General features: G+C 39.7%; 1 protein-coding gene across 3 annotated transcripts in view; it reads right to left on the bottom strand.

The window, feature by feature from the left end:
• Positions 1–11,703, bottom strand: part of ankrd11 (ankyrin repeat domain 11) — a 129,590-nt gene extending 117,887 nt beyond the window's left edge. For 2 of the 3 annotated variants that reach the window (XM_008292956.1, XM_008292973.1), the window contains exon 1: positions 11,254–11,703. The gene's annotated coding sequence lies outside the window, so the exon portion shown is untranslated. The remainder of the gene's footprint in view (positions 1–11,253) is intronic. The other variant, XM_008292964.1, reaches the window with a different exon arrangement.
• Positions 11,704–13,491: the final 1,788 nt, after the last annotated feature.

The following is a 13,491-nucleotide window of genomic DNA, read 5'->3' as shown; positions in this document are numbered from 1 at the left end:
GAAGGCCGACAAGCGTAGGTGCGAGGACCCGTCCATCGCCGCTTGCGGCTTTAATTCATTTTGCAGTTCTATGTGACATTCCCACATTACAGATCCTAACGTCATTACACAACTATACTGTCAATACTGAGGACAGACAATTTCTTATCATAGGGAGGTTTGTTATGGACAGTACAATATGGCATAGGGGTGGGCAATATGGCAAAAATATCATATCACGATTTTTTTTATTATAAAATCACATTTTATAGCTGATAGCATTAAGCTAATACCTACATGCAATGATGGATCTGCTGACTGCATCTTCAGATGAGCTTGTTCAAATATTTCTCTAAGAAGAGAAAGACACCTGATGAAGATGATGCTCAGGTATCATTAGCCTTTTACTGACTCATATGATGATGGTCAGGTAAAAAATAGTGTTCACACTTGTAATCAGATGTGATGTGAGTATAAATTATCTAAGGTTAATGTTTTATGTAATCGTATAAGACAAGTAACATTAGACAGTGAGGAGCAATGGAACAAAGTGAAGGACAGCAGAGTACAGCAAGGGGAGAGTCGAGTGAAGGAGCAGGAGAGAGATGAGAGTAGAGGAGAAGAACCCAAAGGGAAGCACAGTCTAACTTAGCCTGCCTAGCGGAGGTTTTAGCTCTGTGGGCTGAAGCATCAGACTAGGCCTATATACTGTTTGGTAACAAATAATAAATACATAGCATGAATAAATAACATCATTCATTTGTAATGTCGAAACAGTTAATGGATGAATTCATTTAGTATGCTTGTGCTATGGTGTGGTAGCCTACATTTTGTGATAACTAATTTTGCCTAATTTTCTGTTTTGATTTTGCCATTTTAGAAATTGAAAGCAAAGACAGGCTCTTGCACTTTATATTGTACAATGAAATTATTTTATTTATTTTGTTTTCTTTTTGACACAAATTCTGTATTGTTTGGATATGACAATACAGCAGAGTGTGAATGTATTAAAAAAAAGAGTAAGCTGTTCAGCTTAAATTTCATATTCAACTGGTTGAGGAGTCATTCTTTTAATTTACTTACAGACATTATGTTGTGACTGACTGGAAATCAGGGTGACATTCATGGGATGCAAATTTAGAAAATGGACTTTTTTTATACTGGAGCCTGTAAAAACAGCTGCGCCAAGAGGAAGCACAGATGGTGGGCGTGGCCAAAATAATCGTGACTTTTCGACTAATTGAAAAAATAATGGACAGATTAGTCGACTACTAAAATAATCGTTAGTAGCAGCCCTAATGGTCAGTGTTCATGAACCTTTTTTTATTTTCCTTTCTTTTTTTTTGCATAACATACATGTAAATATTTCTGACGATTTTTTTTTAGAATGATTAGAGTATAGGAAATTGAGAGAAACAATCTGATTATTGTTTCTGTTTGTAGGTGAAGACTGACTCGAGAAACAGGCTGCAGGGGATCACCTTGCAGCATGTATGCTGCTGAGCATCAGTGGCCACCTCTTGCAGAATTTCCCTACAACAGAGCCTTAGAGCTCTTATATATATTTTTAAAAAAACAAAAAAAAAGCAGAAAAATTAATTATTCTGAGCCTGGGTGCAAACTTTGCCACTGATTTCTATTTTAATGTATTTAATTTTATTGTTTAAATTCTTTTATTTTTTATTTTTACATTCAGCCTTTAAAAAGCCATTTTCAGCTGGCCATTCAATAAATAGGTTGTAAAAGTAAAATCTGCAGTCAAGTGTCATTTGTTTACGCCGCCATGACTCTCTGGATAGGCTGCCCCCGCTGCTGAAAAAAATCCTAGAGGAAACACTGTGCAGTATCTGTCAGAAATAAAATTTCAAAATCCCAATCTTGTTTGCAAATGCCCAGACATTTTCCCCAAATAATTTATCCCTCGTTTATATGTTATCGCAGGACATAATAACGTTGTCTGATAAGAACGTTCTTTAAGGCAGGCTAGAAATAGTGGCTCCTGTTATTACCCGGCAATGTGGTTTATTTTATGTAGCAATCATAAAATAATGTTTGTTTGCAGAAACAGCTTTGTTCTCATCAATGGGGATTTCTTCCTCATTCTCACTAACTTTTGGACGTGACTATCAGTATGGTCTACAAACACTCCAGAAGCACACATAAAAACCATCAAAACCCAAGCACCAGCAGTAGGTGTGTGGACAGTGTATACTGATGGTCTTGCAAGGACTGCACAGGGCAAAAGATGACAGAGTAGTTTTATCTATACACATTTCCGGCCAGAAGATGGCTTACCAAGCACCATTCGTGAGGAAATGTAATCATTTTTCTATTATTTTGTTATTTCAGTAAAGGCAGAAAACAAAATAAAAAGGTACTGACCTCCCTCAGGCCAAAAAGACAACTGGATGGCTTATTTAGCCATCCAATAAGCCCTCAATGGGCCAACTGCTGTTTGGCATGCTCGTTATAACTGTCCTCCCATGCACCTGACCTCTTCTGGGTGGTTATCTAATGCTTGATAGTTTCACTAGCAGTCTTCAAATGTGAGTACTTGAACATAGTGTCTCTTGACAAAATTGAAGTTTTCCTGAATGTGAAAGTGCACTAAAACAACTAACTTTATAGTCTAGTCTAGCTTTCTAGGCTAAAATTAGACGGGAACTATGCAGGTATTTAAATAATTTGCTACAAGTTCCAGTGAAAAGATGGACAAGACAATGGACCAGTATGTCCAGTTGAAGTGACAGAGCCATTGCACAGCTTTATGTCTTTTACCTAGAGAGGGAAATTGAAAATATCTGACTGGTCAACAATGCATTTTGCTACATGATATTAAACTGTGCTGCGGCAAAGGTTTTCTGTCTGGTTATGCTGCAAGCACAGTGGTCTCATTGAAAAGAATGTGAGAGGTGCGGTTTCTGATGCACTGATACTGCCAGTCTGAACATGGCATTAACATAAACACCAAAATGCCTCTCAATCACAGTCACATGCACACCTCTGAGGACATCTAAGTTATCCTGGAAAGCTGGATGAACTCAGAAAAATGACACACTGGCCTCATTTGTCTGAACTACAGTTTGTGTCTGAAGCCCCTAATGAGTTATGGAACAGGCTTATTCTACCAATAGCACAGCATGACCTCCATTACAGTGAGCCAGAAACACAAACTTTAAACTCCACAGTCCATATAGGATTTGTAAGCTTTGACAAAACAAGTCACCCGAGCAAACACTTTGTCTAATCCCAATAACTCGCAAAATATGAAGGCACTAAAGTGAAAAAAAGGGTTCAGCAATAGGTGTAACAGTAGAATACCTTTAAAACGAACAGTGGAATGAATCAAAACCTCTTTATAGCTACCAGCCTGGCTGTAAAGACAGAAAACAGCTGAGTGGTGAAAATGCATGTACTGGTCAAAAAGGGTGCTTAGATCCTTTGTGTTAAGTATACTGCCCCACAGCATGCTGGGGGGGAAACAAAGTATAGCTGCACGTACTGGTGAGCAGAGGAATGGGTCCCAACTGGCAGACCTCCTCTCTTTGGTATTTAGGTATGCCTGTACTATTCATTCACAACCCACCCGCACAAGCGCAGAGGCCCGTCTCCCCACAGTCATCCCCTCCCCCTTTCCTGTTGTTGCATTTCAATGTAAATGGGTGGATGAATGGCTGCAGCTGGCCCATCAAAAGGCCAGCCCTGCTGAAGCGCCTTGGTGATTGAGATTCAGCCAGGCTACACCACCTCTACCCTCCCCCACCCGACACTTTGTCCCAACACCCTTACCCCCGATCTCAGCTAGTAGCTTATAAGCAACGTGAAGACGACGACAAGGCACACAAAGCTTAATGGAAACTGATATAGTTGTTTGTCTCTGAGCGTAACTGTAGTCAGCATAAAGTAAAAATCCTTAACATCTTTCGAAGGAAAAAGTTAATTATGGACAAAACAGAAAATGCTATCCCATAGCTGCAGTGAGTAGGAAAGAACAGAAAGGCAAAAACTGCTTTCACATGTATTATTTACCATCATTCATCTGCTAAGATATCATGTAAGAAGAGGGTGTTGACAACACGATGATTAACAATCAGTTATGGGAATCTGCGCAAGAAGCACAACATTATTTTCGCTTTGTAACAGCACTATTAAATGGACAATAGTCTTGAACGTTACTGCTATATGCATCTGCAGCACAAGGACACAAACAGCTTCTGATTTCCAGTACCAAGACTTCTTTATTGGTGGTGTTTTGTGGTGGATCACTATCAGTACATGTCAGCAACCCCTTTTCCACCAAACTGGTTCCAGTGCTGGTTCAGACTTAGCACCAGTTCTTTGTGTTTCCACCGCCAAAGCACCGGCTCCTGGTTCTCAAAACTGGTGCTTTTAAGGCACCAACTCTTTGCTGGGCCAGGGAAAAGCACCGAGTACGTCAGGGGCTGGGGGCGGGGTTATCGTGACCACCAAGACCGATAAATAGGACCCAGAAGTGGTAATTTGTGTCCTTTTTCGTGACAGATCACAGATGTATTGGAATGAGTCTCGGGACACGCAGAAGTTCTGCACAAACTGTTGGGTGCTGAAATCCAGTACATTGTGTCCCAGCAGCAGCATCACAGTGGTGGAAAACAGTACTTTTACAGCTTGGGTGTACTGCAGTATTTACACGCACAAATGCGGTCGTCTCGTGAAAAACAGAGCGCATCTACCTGCGCTGTTAATTCCGCTCATAGAAATGACTTGGTTTCATCTTGGACAAATCTGACAGTAGAACGCCCTAGTTGACTCTTTTTCAAGTCATTTTTTGTTGCACACCGGTGTGAGAACCGCAGCCACCAACAGCAGCTACCACAGCCTGCTACGTGGGGCGTTCAGGGACACATCGGTAAATTGTAGAGGCTATGGATAAGAAAATGTTCAGCAAGTCGTAGGTTTTGCCTGTGACATGATGAAAAGTGTGACCAATTGAGAAAGTTGGTCGCACTGATAAAAAAACAAAAAATTGGAGCCCTGTGTGGACTTCCATGTGGTGCGAGCGTTGTTCAGTAAATGGCTACATATGCAGTGATGTATGTCATGGCTCTGACTTGGCTCCTTGCCAGTGGAAAAGCAACTGGTTCTTTGGAGGTGCCAGATTTGAACCAACTAAGCACTGGCCCTAGCACTGGCACCAAACTGGCACCTGGTTTGTTTTGATGAAAAAGGGTTAAGTGTGAGGCACTGCAGAAAACTACTGCCCACCCTGAGATAAGCGCATGCATCTCGTCACCTAACTGGTCCACTGTGTAAAACTAGTCTGACAAACAATAGTTAAAAAAAAAAGAAGAAGATTTAGACTACCTTATTACAACAATAATATCCAAACAAACCTAATGTACGGTTCTGAATTTCAAAGGGCCGTCAACATTAAAGGATACTTAAAAAGCCAAGTCTATTCACTGAAGTCTCCTAACTGTGAAAAGCATGTCTAGTAGGTGAATAGCTAGCATTAAAGGTAGAGTCAGCGACTCTAATCAAATACACTTTTTTGACAAATTCAGTGATCATCTCCTCATGGGTCGCTAGCTGTCTGCTCTGTGAGTAGCTATCTCTTCAAGTGTCCATGCACAAGCCTGGCTGTGTAAGTGGGAAAGAAAGAAAGTGTCTTGGAATGATCCACACAACATTACTCCAGCAAGTCCACATTCAAACTCATGCACATTTGTGCTTGTGCACGAGACATGGGGTAAGGGAGCAGGACAGGAGATAAGAAGAACGGGGAAAGTTCAAATGAGAGGGGTGCCAAATCTGACCCATGCTATCAAAATATCAACAATGTTTGTCGAAGAACTGCAGACCTCCGGCAGGCCAGCGTAATCTTTTTCGTCACATCTTTACTCGTCAATTAGTAATGAACAGAGATTTCGTTTTCTTTTTGTTGTCAGTACTTCCTAAATGTACGTTCTTGTCACAAATAGGTCATGGAAAAATGAGTCATCAGCGAAAAGTTTTTGTTTAAGTTTTCGTTGACAAAATTTACACTGCCCCGGTGTCAGACGCACCCCCCTGGCTTTGCACCGCGCCCCACTATTTGAGAAGGACTGGTATAAGTCAACAAAATTAAGCAGCCATAACTGAATTCACACTTGTTGAGTTAACAATGTGAGACATCTGCACGTCAGTCTTACAGTGGTGAGCCTTGTTGGATTAATTCAGACCGAAAATTAAAGCTAAACAGTACCCAACAAGCCTATACAGATAGCTACGCTGGAAGGCAAACTAGCCAAGTTTTAGCTCAGCCCATGTTATGTGTTTATGCCAGAATGGCAAAATAAATCAAACCCAGAGAGCATACTCTTGTGTAATACAAGTTTTTTTTTTTTTTTTAAATCTGCATACCTGAAATTATAATTAAGCATATCAGTAAGTTTTCTCCAAAAATAACAAGAGCAAAATATTCCTTTTCTAAGCTTCAATCAAAAAGATCAAAAGCCAAGTCTGTAAAAAGCACATTTCTGGAGAAGCAGCTTCATGCCAGAGTACAGACCCTTTCCCTTTGATGTGCAAGAGACTCAGGGAAGAGAAAATATTATCAAGAGTGGTGCAGCGAAGGCTAGCATATAAGCAGAACCTAACACAAGTTAAAGACGCCATCAACCATCAGGACCTCCTGAACCCAGAAATGAGGCTTTACAGTCCCTAAGGGAAACAGCAGGATTGGGGCCCGCCATTTTGTTCCATTTCGCTTTTGAGGATAGAGGAGGGGGCAAAAGACTAGGCTGAATTTCAAAGGCCTTCAGATGCCATTTGAGTATCCGCTGAGATTGTGCTGGTAGAACAGCAGCTATAAAAGATGTACACTGAACCAGGGAGGGGGAGAGAAACCTAGACACAGAGAAACAGAAAGGCAGAGACGACAGAGAGGCAAGAAATAGTAGCCATGCTTGTTTACCTAAAAGGACCACTCTCACTACAACAGGGGGAAGGGAGAGCCTGCATGGACAGAAGGCAGCAGAGTGGGTGCTGGAGTTACAGCTAAAGGCTTCTTTTCCCTCTTACAATTAACAACAACAACCTGTTTTATTCTTCCATTTGAACCTCAAGAAGACAGTTTTGCAGCAATATCTAAAGAAGAAATTGCAAAGTGTACTGCATACTGTGCCAGCCACCTACGCATTTCATTATTATATAATACATCTTATAAGGGAGCATGAGAGCTGAAAAAAGCCACTAATTTTCTTCCTTAACAACAACTGATATGTATAAACAGAAACAAAAAGCATTATGTCAGCGTAATACTGGACTAACTACACTGTATTTAGGTACTGATCAGCCACAACATTAAACAACTCGTCTAACAATGTGCAGGTCTCCCTCTTGCTGCAAATAAAAAAATAACATGTCGAGGCATGGATTTCACTAGACCTCTGAAGGTACCCTCCGTGAACCTGACTTGTTTTTCCAGCACATCACACAGATGCTCAATTGGACTGAGATCTTAAGAATCTGGAGGCCAATTTTCCCCTTGAAGTTTTCATGTTCCTCAAACTATTCCTGAACATTTTTTTGCAGTGTGGCAGTGAACATTATCATACTAAAACAGGCTATGTCTGAATACCCTTGCCATGAAATGGGTGTATGTGGTGTGCAAGAATGTTTAAGTCGGCTAAAGTAACATCCACATGAATGCCAGGAACCACAACTTCCCAGCAAAACATTGCCTAAAGTATCACACTGAATTTATGGGCTTAACTTCTTTCCATAATGTATCCTGCTGCCCATCTCAACCCAAGTAAACAAGACACACATCTGGCCGTAAACTGGTTGTCTAACCATCACAAATTCTACCTTGTCATAGTCACGAAGACTTTCAAACCTGCCTATTTTCCTTCTTCCAACACATTCGCTTCAAGAACGGCTCTTCAATTGCTGCCTAATATATCCCATCCTACAGGTCCCATTGATAATCAATATTATTTACTTGATCAGTTTTAAAGCTGTAGCTGATCTGTGTTTATGGAATATTATTTTCTTGCATAAATAGACCATATTTTCCATATTTACATTATTTACATATTTATCTTGCTCTGCCATTTAAAAGATGAAAATCATTTTTTTTTTAAATTTAAAAAGCACACTGAGATGAAAATGTTCCCTCTAGGGTCATGAACTGTCAATAATCATAACTTGCAATGACATGTCTGTATTACACCCCAAGCTGATCGCTGGAAATGACTTATTCTGTCTAACAGCCAAAAATTTCAACTCTATCATTAGTAGAAAAAAAAACGAAAAAGAACACTCTTACACCTGATAACTTGAAACTGAAGCAGAAGTTTGGCATACTGGATCTCTTCAATGCCATCTTTCCTTTTAAGATGGACAAGTGTAGTTAAAAGAGCATGCAATTCACAGGCATCTTTTACTAAAAACAAACAAAAGAAGTGGTGGTGCAAAGCCTTGTAAAATAAATTTGCAATTTTACACAATTGTTGCCCTGACTACCAGCTATCAGCTTTTAGTTGCTAAGGACAACAAACTGTTTTACATTTTGTAATCATGTTTAATTGGACTACACTTAGCCTGCCTTAAATTCTAAGACAGATTTTAGGGACAAATGTTACAAAGAACACAATAAAAATGAGCAAGGTGCACATACAACAAATTTCACCTTTAACATGAAGGTCAGTTTCACAAAAAACACAACATAAAAATGACAGTGACTGGCTTAATAGATTAACAGGGTTAGCTCGTAAACAAGCACAATACAACTTGCACTCTATTGCATAGGTTGACCACTGCTGTCCATTTTGAGAGTATAGTGAATTATCCTACGCAATAATTCTTTTATAGAATAATCTGAAGCATGAGGTCTATTTTGCAACCACTACTCTCATTTATCATCCCATATGCTTTCCATGTTTCGCAAACGTGTCTACCTTCTTTGGGTCTTGATATTACTTTGGGCATACTGTTTTTTTTCAGTAACTCTTACAGGTTATCATTGGACTTGGTCATATCTTGTCTTGTCCTGTGCAACAGCAACTGTCACGTCACTCAAACACAGCAGTCAATACCGTCTTGTTATCTTTTTGTCACTCTGGTTGTGTTTTTGCAATGATACATACACTTGCGTTCTTGCCTTATGGCTGGTTAAAAAATGTGTGGTAGTCTACCTAAGAATCAGAAATTGAAATCTTCAAAAGTGTTCTCAGATCGAGACGGGGAGTCACAGCACTGACTAATGTTTACAACTACGGTTCACAACAGGCTGATGTGAAAGCAACCAGGAGGTTTAATAACTGAGATGCCTACAGGTCTGAAAATTTCCCAAATCTGGAGAAAGAAAACTGGCCATTAGTGGAGTCTAAGGAATTCTGAGACACAAGAGCCACTGTTAGGCAGCAGAATAGCAGAATCATAGAAAGTCAGCCTGTCTTTCTTTCTCAAGCTCAGGACCTTTGTGACCCCAGCAGAACTCTATTTCCTGTTGCAGGCAGAGGGTATGCCTTGATTTTCTGGTACCACTTATAGGAACTGGGGCAAAATCTAGCCAACACTAATGGGAACCGGATGGGACATACAGTTCAGGAAAGTCAAGTAGCATGGCAATTATCAGCACTTATTAAAATATATTTAGACTGAAGACATAACTCAAATTCAACTACTAAACTGATTGAATGTGCTAGGAGCACAGTGACTGCACTTCGTATGTTAATAAGAAAATTGAGATTTTTTTTTATTCAGTGGGTTATCTAACATTCACAATATAAACACAGTATTATATGGTAAGGTACTAGAGAACACATTTGTTTACAGTTCTGCAAAAACACAAAAATTATATCTAAATCCCCCACATCACAATCTTCATGTATAACAGAATAGGGCGAATGATACCAAATGAATTGAGGCTATAACTGTAGCACAGACAAATAGGACCTACGCAAGCTCAAGGGAGACAGAGATATGCATCACTGCCTCTGCAGTGTAGTCAACATAAACGCCCCAACAAGCTAGAACACTCTCAGTATCTTGGTGGAAAACACCACCAGCAGCACTGCAGTGTTTTCCTCAGCACTGGTACTGCACCAAAGTGACAAGCTTTTCCTCCATATTCCATCTCTTCAACAGCTCATCTCAAATTCAACCATGTTGTGCCCCTCCTCTTTATGTTATTTAATGCAGAAAACACACACTCCACTGAACCAACTCAGCCAATTGAGACTATTATCCATCCATACACCCCACTGTTAGACTAACTGTATACAGACACTTCCTGATGAATCCAGATAGCCTGTGGGCATTTCAAAGCATTCTTTAAATAGCCACACGAAGCACACACATTTTCTTCACTGGCTTTAGTTCTGACAATCTAATTCACTACCTTATTTACACACAGGCTTGTAGCACATCCATTTTGCTTTAGTATTAGAACAGACCAGCAAATGGTAAAGACACAGAGCCACATGCTATGAATTCATGACGCTGTGCACACCTAACTGGAAAAGCAGGTAGACGACTATTGCATTAACTCAACGGTCAAATAAGCAATGCCATTGTGTATTTAAAAATAGGTCAACATTTGGATGCTGCTGGTGGACTCCCTTGAGAAATACAATGTTAATTATTGTCTGGGATATGGAAGCACCCGTGAGTGCTTATGCTGCATATGCAATATCAGCTAATTATTACACTAAAACCCACTGTAGATGGACAGTATAAATTAAATCCCCTTTGCTTTCAAAACAAGCCTCCCAAGCCAATGCTCTACGGTGATCCATTATTCTGTCAGCATGCACGTACGTGGAAGTGTTGTATCAACGTATGCAGCAATAGCTCCCTGCTAAAAATATTATTGTTTAGTTTGGAAATATCAACACAGTCACGGCAAGCACCATCATATACTGGACAAAATTTGCCACAGCTAAATTCGATATACTATTTTTTTTTTTGGGGGGGGGGGGCAACAACAGATAGTTGCCGCAGTAGGTAATACAAAATGTGAATCAATTCTTGTACCAAAATATCAGCATATCGGAAAACCTAGCCAACGTTACCCAGATAGAATGTGCGTTAAAAAGCAATTCCTTGCATTCTTCCGATGACAAGCAAATTCCCTCATTATATAACCACAAGGTAACAATTTAAAGCCTAAAATCTTAAGTATTTGAATATATTGCAAGTTGACCTTTGTCGCAACACATTACAACCAGAGTTAACCACGGGGGCAGCAAGAGTCAGTTTGTTGTTGTTAAAATGCTAGCCATACAGGTCCAGTAAAGGGAGACTTACCTCTGTCTGAATCCCACAAATTCAAATAATTATCTGAATCTTTAACGTTTAGTCTATGCCGCGGTGTTTTCGGCCGATGCTGGATGTTCCCATTTGTTGCCGTCGGTTCAGCACATACTGCTCCGGAGACATCCGCATAAAATCGCAACCATCGCAGCTAAAGAGCAGCTCACGAGAGTCGAGGCTAGCTTTAGCTTCTTAAAACCGTGTAGACCAACAGATAGGCGTCCAAAGAAAAAAAAAAAGACTAAAATATCCACGAGAATTCGTTTACAGCGTAGCTATTTCATCTTTATCACAAACTACAAACCTTTAACAGTCCATCTGTATAACAGCAGGCTTGCTTGGTTAAACGTAAACCATCAAAAGACGATATTTTTGTTTCGGTTTAATCCTCTCCGCCAACCCATTCGAGCGGTTTTCGAGCGGCCTTTGACTTCAGTGTGTGGACGCTCGGGACGGAAACGCATCCGGGATGAAACGACATTTCTGATTGGCTCTGGCACTGTAGGCGGATACCCCTCCCGCGCATGATGAAATAGACGCCATTTTGGATCCGCACAGCTGCCTATTCTCGCCTCAGAACGAACTAGAGGAGGGCTCCAACGTGGCTGACCACGGTTTACAGTTTCAAACGCAAGAGACCACACTCCATTATATAGTTGGAGACCAAGAAAAGGAAATGGAGTACAGGCGTTGGGTGCACTCGTTTTCAACATTTCTAGAAACCTTAGTCTTTGTTTATCCTGACCCGTTGATTATGCAATTGAACTTTTAGTGGGCGATTTAAAAATGCGAACATTGATATATGTTACGAAAAATTATGTGAATATTTATGAGCTTTTTAAATGCTGTGAACGAATGCATTCGGACAAATTATGCAGTAAATTTTGATAGTAGCTACTTTTCTACTCGTTACCCAAATGTAGTATGATATGTATCAGACTGAAACGTCCATTTATTTTGGCGCATGTCTCGAGGTAAGTTTAGTGTTAGATGGACGACTCAGAATTCAAATATGGGGTATAGGTCAGAGAAGACTGAGTCAGCAAGAAAGCGGAGCGTACCGGTGACCAAACTTGACGCACCCATGGCTAAAATGAGTCGCGAAGGGATGTTACCAAGACTCCTATTGGCTGAAAAAATATGTCCCTATTCTGACTGGATTACTTTTATGCCATTCAACCTAACCTGTACACGTCGCTTTTCACGACAGCAGTGCAGTGATTATTTACACGAGGGACAGCAGCTCTGCATGTTTTCTAATTACTAAAGGCTCCTCCAGCTGATTTTTACTGACTGCCTTGTGTGCCTTCAGGTAAAGAGGAGGGAGTCATGATTAGGATTACAAGTTGGAGTGTTTGTTTGTGGTACACTATGACCCCAGACCGTGTGTAAGGATTTTACCAGACGGATCTTGCAATTGACAATAAAGCATGTTTAAATCATAGAAAGTATATGGTTTAAATTAATTAATTTAGCAGAATCTATCTGGACGAAGTTCCGCTGAATTGGGAGAGCCACTCGGGGAACTTAACCAATTGCGCTCTCTGCTGGAAGACTAACTCAAAAAGGAAAACAAATAGTAATAGTATTTTTCTCATAGGTTTCAAAGACAACAATCCACACAGACACAGTTCTGAGCTCAACACACAATCATTTGAAAATAGGAAATACTGTCCTCTTACTGCTACTGTAATGACAAATACTTAAATAGGTTTTCTACTTTTTCTGTTTTGTTTTTCAGCTGCTCTCTATCCCAGAATAATTATTGTATTGTTCATTCGTTTTTGTAATCCCCCCCCCCCCCCATTTTTAAAAAAATAGATCTGTGGCATTATTATAGTATGAATTTATATTGGGATTTTTTTGTAGTCAAGTCACAGCATATATTAAACAACAGCGAGTAAAATCGCTTTCCATCAGAAAAATATGACTGACATTGCAAATTTATCTAGCAATTTAAAATATTAAGATTAAGATCCTACTTTTTTTCCAAATACAAATGTACCTAGCCTTACAACATTTTGTTATATATAATTACGTTACATAGGCTGTACACAATATGTTATATATAATGTGCAAAGTTACAAATTTTTACTAGATTTTATTATATATATATTTTATTATAGTTTATACATAATATACAAATTTAAGTTTTAACTTAGATATATTATATATATTGTACTGCTGCTGTTCTTCATTGTTCATACAAAATGCACACTACTTAAACATTTT

Source organism: Stegastes partitus, unplaced genomic scaffold (genome assembly GCF_000690725.1).
Source record: "Stegastes partitus isolate 25-593 unplaced genomic scaffold, Stegastes_partitus-1.0.2 Scaffold19, whole genome shotgun sequence".
Lineage (NCBI taxonomy): Eukaryota > Metazoa > Chordata > Actinopteri > Pomacentridae > Stegastes > Stegastes partitus.
Note: the sequence above shows the minus strand (reverse complement) of the source record. Positions and strands in the feature narration are given on the sequence as shown.